Source organism: Tupaia chinensis, unplaced genomic scaffold (genome assembly GCF_000334495.1).
Source record: "Tupaia chinensis unplaced genomic scaffold, TupChi_1.0 Scaffold144168_1, whole genome shotgun sequence".
NCBI lineage: Eukaryota > Metazoa > Chordata > Mammalia > Scandentia > Tupaiidae > Tupaia > Tupaia belangeri.
Genome location: NW_006204024.1, coordinates 365357 through 371463, shown reverse-complemented (window position 1 = coordinate 371463; position 6107 = coordinate 365357). Strand labels below are relative to the sequence as shown.

Genomic DNA, 6107 nt, shown 5'->3' with positions numbered 1-6107 from the left:
GGCAGGGTGAGGATGCAGAATTGCCGTGCGCAGGGCAGCTTGGGCTCGGGCTGCATGCTGGAATGTGTGGGGGAGTCTTCACTGTCACCTCTGGGTAGCGTTGCTGTTGTCAGACATGGAGATGGCCAGTTCTGGCCAGAGGGGGACATCTACTCCCTTAGTGTCTCGGCAGCTCCTCTCCTGGGAGACTGGGAGGTCTGAGCGGCCAGTGAGCTGTGAGCCAGATTGGGCAGGTCCCTGCCTGGGCCACGCAGCGTCTGCCGAAGGGCTCTCCGGCACCGTCTGTTCAGGGAGCAGCACTAGGAGGGACGGGGGCCGGAGGGTACCGACGGGGCAGGCCTGCAGCGGGAGACTCCACGAAGGGCTAGTGTGAGCTGCGTGTGTTGGGACCACCTTTGTGGCACAAACCAGTCTAGCCCCTGGGATCCCTGATACACTCGTTACTTACTGACTCAATATTCAGTTCTCGAGGAATTAGGGCCGAGGCATGGCACCTTCCGTTCCACAGAGAGGCCCACAGCGGGTGGCTGAATTCGCCGGTATCTGATCACAGTGAGGTAGTCCCTGCAGTGGTGTCCCTGAGAGGGTGACGAGTTTGGGAGGAGAGGAGCTGGCCGAGTGGGGGAGGGTCAGGACAGGTGGGAACAGAGCCCAGGAGGGAACAGCAGAAACGATGGCTCAGAGGCGGACAGGAATGCGGATCAGGGCATCTCCGTGACTGAACGTCAGCAGGGTCGCTGGGAACAGCTGCCCGCACACGTTCCTCACGTGTCTGAGAGTCCTCGGGCCGACGCCACACCCTCATGCTGAGTGGAAAACACCCGCCTGTGGAGAGATGGTCCCGGGCCAGGCTTCTGGAGCTCAGATGCTGGAGGGTGGCCACGTGGATCCGAGGTCACGGGTTTAAGCGTCTCTGCAGCCGGCAGGCCCTATTCCGAGGGAGCGCATGCCACATCTGCCCAGCTGTTTGGCACATGCCCTCCTTCAGTCACGAACGTCCCTCCTTCCCCAGGAGCAGGAACGAGGGGCTGCGGAGTCAGCTCCCAGTAGCTGCAGCTTCAGGCGTGGCCCGCAGTGTGGACGCGGGGTCAGACTCAGATCTGGACTCTGTCTCTACTGTTTCCTGGTTGCAGTTCCTTGGGGAGGTCACTACCTCCCTGGGCCTAATCTCTATAAAGTGGGGATAGTAAACAGACCTCGCAAGGCTTTTGTGAGCGAAGGCGTGTCAAGTGCTTAGAGCAGAACTCGGTCCTCAGTGAGTAGAACGGTGGTGGCTGTAGTCGTCACCACCGCTACCACCTTCTTCGTCACTGCCGTTGTCACTGAGTCTGGAGACAACGTAGCCAGTGGCAAAGGCACAGGCTTTAGAGACAAAGAGGACCTTGTGCTGGGCTGAGCAGTGTCCCCAAATGCATGCCCTTCCTGGAACCTCAGGACATGACCTCGTTTGGAAACAAGGTCATTGCAGGTGTACTTAGCTAGGTCACGGTGCAGTCCGATGTGGCTGGTCTCCTTCGAGGAGAGGAGACACAGACAGACACAGAGGGAAGGCTGCAAGGCATCGGGCAGCGATTAGGCTGCAGCAGAGCTGGCCTGCGGGCGCCACACAGGCTAAGGGGGAGACCTGGCGCAAGTTCTCCCTGGGCGCCTTCAGAGAGAGCGCAGCCCTGCTGAGACCTTGGTGTCGGACTTCCGGCCTCCGGGGCGGTGAGAGAGTACGTTTCTGTTGTTAGACAGGTACTGTTTGCCGCCCCAGGAAGCTAGGATGGACGTTAACTGTCACTGGCTGTGTGAGCTGTGCTAAGGGCGTGGGCTTCTCTCGGTCGTAATGGGGAGACAGAGACCTGAGCTACGGCCTATAAATTAGTTGGTGCTAATGCACGAAAGCAGTCACTGTCGCCACCACCGCTGTGATGGACCAGCATTAATTCATGACAAGGAGGTGTCCGTGTCTGCCGCCGTCTGGAGCTGCTGGTGGGTGGGCAGCAGGCGGTGGCAAGGAGAAGACCTCTGCACCCCTCAGTCCCTACTTGTCCTCCTGAGAGCTGGTCCAGCTTGAGTGGTCAGCAGCAGCAGGCTCCCAGGGCAGGCCTGGGCATTGCCTGTCTGCTAAAGAAAAGAGATTCATAGATTCTGTGCATGCATGCATGCATGTGTGTGAGTGTGTGTGTGTGTGAGAGAGAGAGAGAGAGAGAGAGAGAGAGAGAGAGTCCACCTAGCCTGAGGACCTTCTTTGTTCAGACATTTAGAAAGCTCCTGCTGGGATCAGCCCTGTGGCCTGGTTCAGGGAGACAGCTAAGGGAGCAGGACCTCACGTGGCTGACCATGGTTCAAATCCTGGTCCTGACGGTTTGAAAAACACACTAGGCACGTGTGTGTGCACGTTTCGAATCCCAACAGGACGGAGAACTGGAGGAGGGGCTGTGGCGTGACCGTGCCCTTTGGAGGACGGTGCCCCCCTCCACCTTTCTCCCTGTCCCTCTCTGGTGAATGCACATGCCCTCTTGTAATTTTTTTTCTTTTAGTTTTTTGCTATAGGGTGCGTGCGCTCGCCAGAAAGACAGAGACAGAGAGATAGAAAGCAAGAAATCACCCCCAGGGGGGATGGTCATGCCACATCCCTTCTCCTCCATTCTCCTCTCGGGATCTTGGGCACGCACGCACACGCGCTCGGCGTGAGTTTAAGCCACTGGGTCCGGGACTCAAATCGTGGTTGACTACGTGGGAGTCCAATGACATAGCCATTAAGCCAACTGCTGGTACCCCCTCTTGTAATTATAAAAAACAAAGACAGAAAGAAAACAAAAGCTCTTGCCTCAGTCTGTGCTGGGTGCCCTGTCTCCAGAGGAATCACAGACACCTCTGTTGGACCGGCCAGCCCCCGGGCCATGGCCAGCCTCTCCGCCTGCCCTGAATAACCACATCGGGTTTCCGCCTCATTTTGGATCACGTCTCTGGATGACGGCCGTGGCGTGCCGCGTGGAGGCGATTAGGTGGCCCCAGCTCTCGGCGATAATGTTGTGTTAACTTTATACCTCTCACTGGGTTGGACCAATGGAAAGATACGGGATATGAAGATAAGTGAAGTGACCTGGAGCTGCTCGGACCATGTGGAATTTGCGCGGTACTCATTCGCTTACTTACTGGGCGGCATTCATGTTATGAGACACGCACCGAGGCTGACGTGAAGTGTACCATGGTGAACAGGAGAGATGGGGTCGCTGTCCCTGTGACGTATCCCCAGATCTTCCCACTTGACCTGGAGGGACTCTTCTTCTCTCCAAGACTCAGTTTCCCCATTTCCTCAGCTTCTCCAGGATAGGGTGTTGGGGCCGGTAGGTGGCGTGGTGGTTAAGGGTGCTGGATTCCCACATGGCCGACCGTGGTTTGAGTCCCGGACCTGGTGCCTTGCTTTCTCCCTCTCCCTTCTCTCTTTCTCTGTCTCTGATCAAATTTTTAAAAATTAATAATAACATGGAATTAAATACATAAAAAGATAGGGCCTTCAGGTCTCTCATCCTCAGTGTCATATTGGGAGCCCACGTTTGCACTCAGATGACTTCGTCTGAGTCCTCTCCTAGCGGTGATAGGGTGGTGTCAGGCAGAGTAACGGTCCACCTGACCCACAGAGCCTGTGACGGTGTGCCAGGCACTGCTGCAGAAGGGACTTTGCAGATGTGACCCTGAGATGGAGAGGGTCCTGGGCTAGCGGGGGGGGGCGGGGGGCATTATAATCACAAAGGTCTTTATAAGAGGAAGCAGGAGGATCAGAGTCAGGGAAGGTGTTATGACAGAGCAAGAGGAAAGAGAGACAGAGTGGAAGATGCTGGGCTGCTGACCTGGAAGACAGAGGAGGTGGACCCCAGTCCAAGGACTGCAGGCAGCCTGCAGGAGCCAAGAAGGTGAGGAACTGCATTCTCCTCCAGCACGTGCTGTGTGTCACTGAGCGAGTTCCTTAACCTCTCTGGGCTTTCATTTTCTTCTCTGCAAATGTGGGTAAGACTTGAATCTGCCAAGTGCTAGGAGGATTTGGTGAGCTAATATGTAGGAAAAATCTCAGCGCATGACCTAGTGTACAGGAAGAGAAAGGGCTTAGGAAATGCCAGTGTCCCTAATAGCATATATATATATATACACACACACACACACACATATATATACACACACACATATACACACACACACATATATACACACACATATATACACACACACATATATATACACACGCATATATATACACACACATATACACATACGTATGTATTTGTAATATATTTACACATATATGCATATATATGTAAATATGTGTATATTTACAATGGACATGGATGATTACCTCATACAGCCGTAATCGACAATGAGTATGAGTTTTGCTCCTCTCGGTCAAACCAGAATTGAGGACCTCGTGTTGAGGCAAGACCGTCTCTGAGGGTCCACACCAGGTGAGACTGCCGGGGGAGCCTGGCCTCTCACATGTCCTACCGGCGCGCCGGCTCCCAGTCCCACGCTGAGCCCCGTGCTGCGTTACCCGCCTGCCCCACTCAGCTCTCAGGGGGGTGAGTCTTGGGCAGGAGAGGTGGTGTCATTACGTGCCTCATTTTACAGACGAGAAAACAGGCTTGGGACGGCGGGGTGGGCTCTGTGAGGCGCCACAGCTGGTTTAGGACGGGGCAGGGTTCCAGTCGGACCTGGCTGAGGTCAAAGGCCAAGGGCTTAGCTGCTGTGGTGGGGCTGCCTTCCTGACTATAGGGGTCAGAGAAGGGGAAGGAGGGGGTGGCCTAGGAGGGGGTGTAGGATGTGATGGGTAGAGCGGAGGGGTAGGGGTGCGAGGGGAGAGCTACCTACTCCTGGGTAACTGTGAGTGGGGCCGGGTGATCCCATGGACTCCCCTTTCTAAGAAGGACTGAGGCCTGCTGACGAGTTGCTAAGGATGAGTGGAATTTAGAGCTCCTGGTCTAAAAACAGCCCATTATTCAAGTTCTCCTGGGACTCAAATGAAATAGTTCCCTAAGGAATCTGATGTGCGCACCACCTCACGAGCCCCCGCTGTGGCCAAACCCACGTGGCTCGCCAGAACTGGCAGCGTTTCCCCGCACTGGCAGCTGGTGGCGTGGCCTCCGTCGGCTGTGACGTTCCAGTGCCGGTTTTGTTTTTGCGGGAGGGTATGTGCACCTGCCAGAGAGACAGAGAGAGAAGGCACACCCGCGGGGCGTGGTCATGCTGCAGTCCTGCTTCGTTTCTCTGTCCCTGTGGGACTTGGGGCACAGATGCACACACGTCTGCTGTTGTAGTCACCGCAGAGATGTGAACCATGCGGTCAGCCGTATGGACTCCAGCTCCCCTGACCAGGCAGTGGGCCAGCCTCATCACTGCTGGTTTTAAAATAACTTTTTATTAGGGGACATTTCAGATATATACGAAGTAAACGAGTATGATGAATCCCCACATACTGATCACGCAGAAGCACCTAATATTTAAAAACAAAACCTGCCATTCTTCTTACACCGATACCTCTCCACACCTCAGGCCCCACTCGACAATGACATTTTTATAGTTGGTTTTTATGAGGCGAAGTCACTCACACGGAGATGCCGAGCCTTAGCTCTGTGCGGACAGGCGTTCTGAGCAGGAACACGTCTCCCCCACATTCCCTCGGCCTCTTCCGAGCCAGCTGGGGCAGCTCCCAGCCAACCTCTGCTCTGCTTCTCTTCTCCTTCGATTCCCTCGACTGTCCCAGGACCTCCGTCAGCGGGACCATGTATCGGTAGTGTGTGCTCCTCTGTGTTTGGCCTCTTGGTGCAGTTTGGTGTCCCTGAGCGCCGCCGCGCCGCCGCCTGGGTCGGAGGTCGGCCAACTGTGTGGAGAGGAGCTGACATGAGTGGCCCCCAGGGTGCTCATCCCACCCCAGCTGAGGGTGTTCGGCGTGGCTTGGTTGGGCCTATGGAGAATCCAACTGTAGTGAGCACATGTGTACAAACCTTCGTGGGGACATGGGTTTTCACTTCTCTTGGGTGAATACCTAGGAGCGGATGGCTGGGCATGCACCCAGCGGGTGGCTGCACGGTTAACTCCTTAGAAACTTCCTTTGTCTTCCAAAGTGCTGA

The 6107-nt window shown here is 55.5% G+C and overlaps 1 protein-coding gene across 1 annotated transcript in view; it reads left to right on the top strand.

Moving 5' to 3' along the window:
- The window catches only part of HMCN2 (hemicentin 2), a 170726-nt gene that overhangs the window by 14138 nt on the left and 150481 nt on the right, over positions 1-6107 (top strand).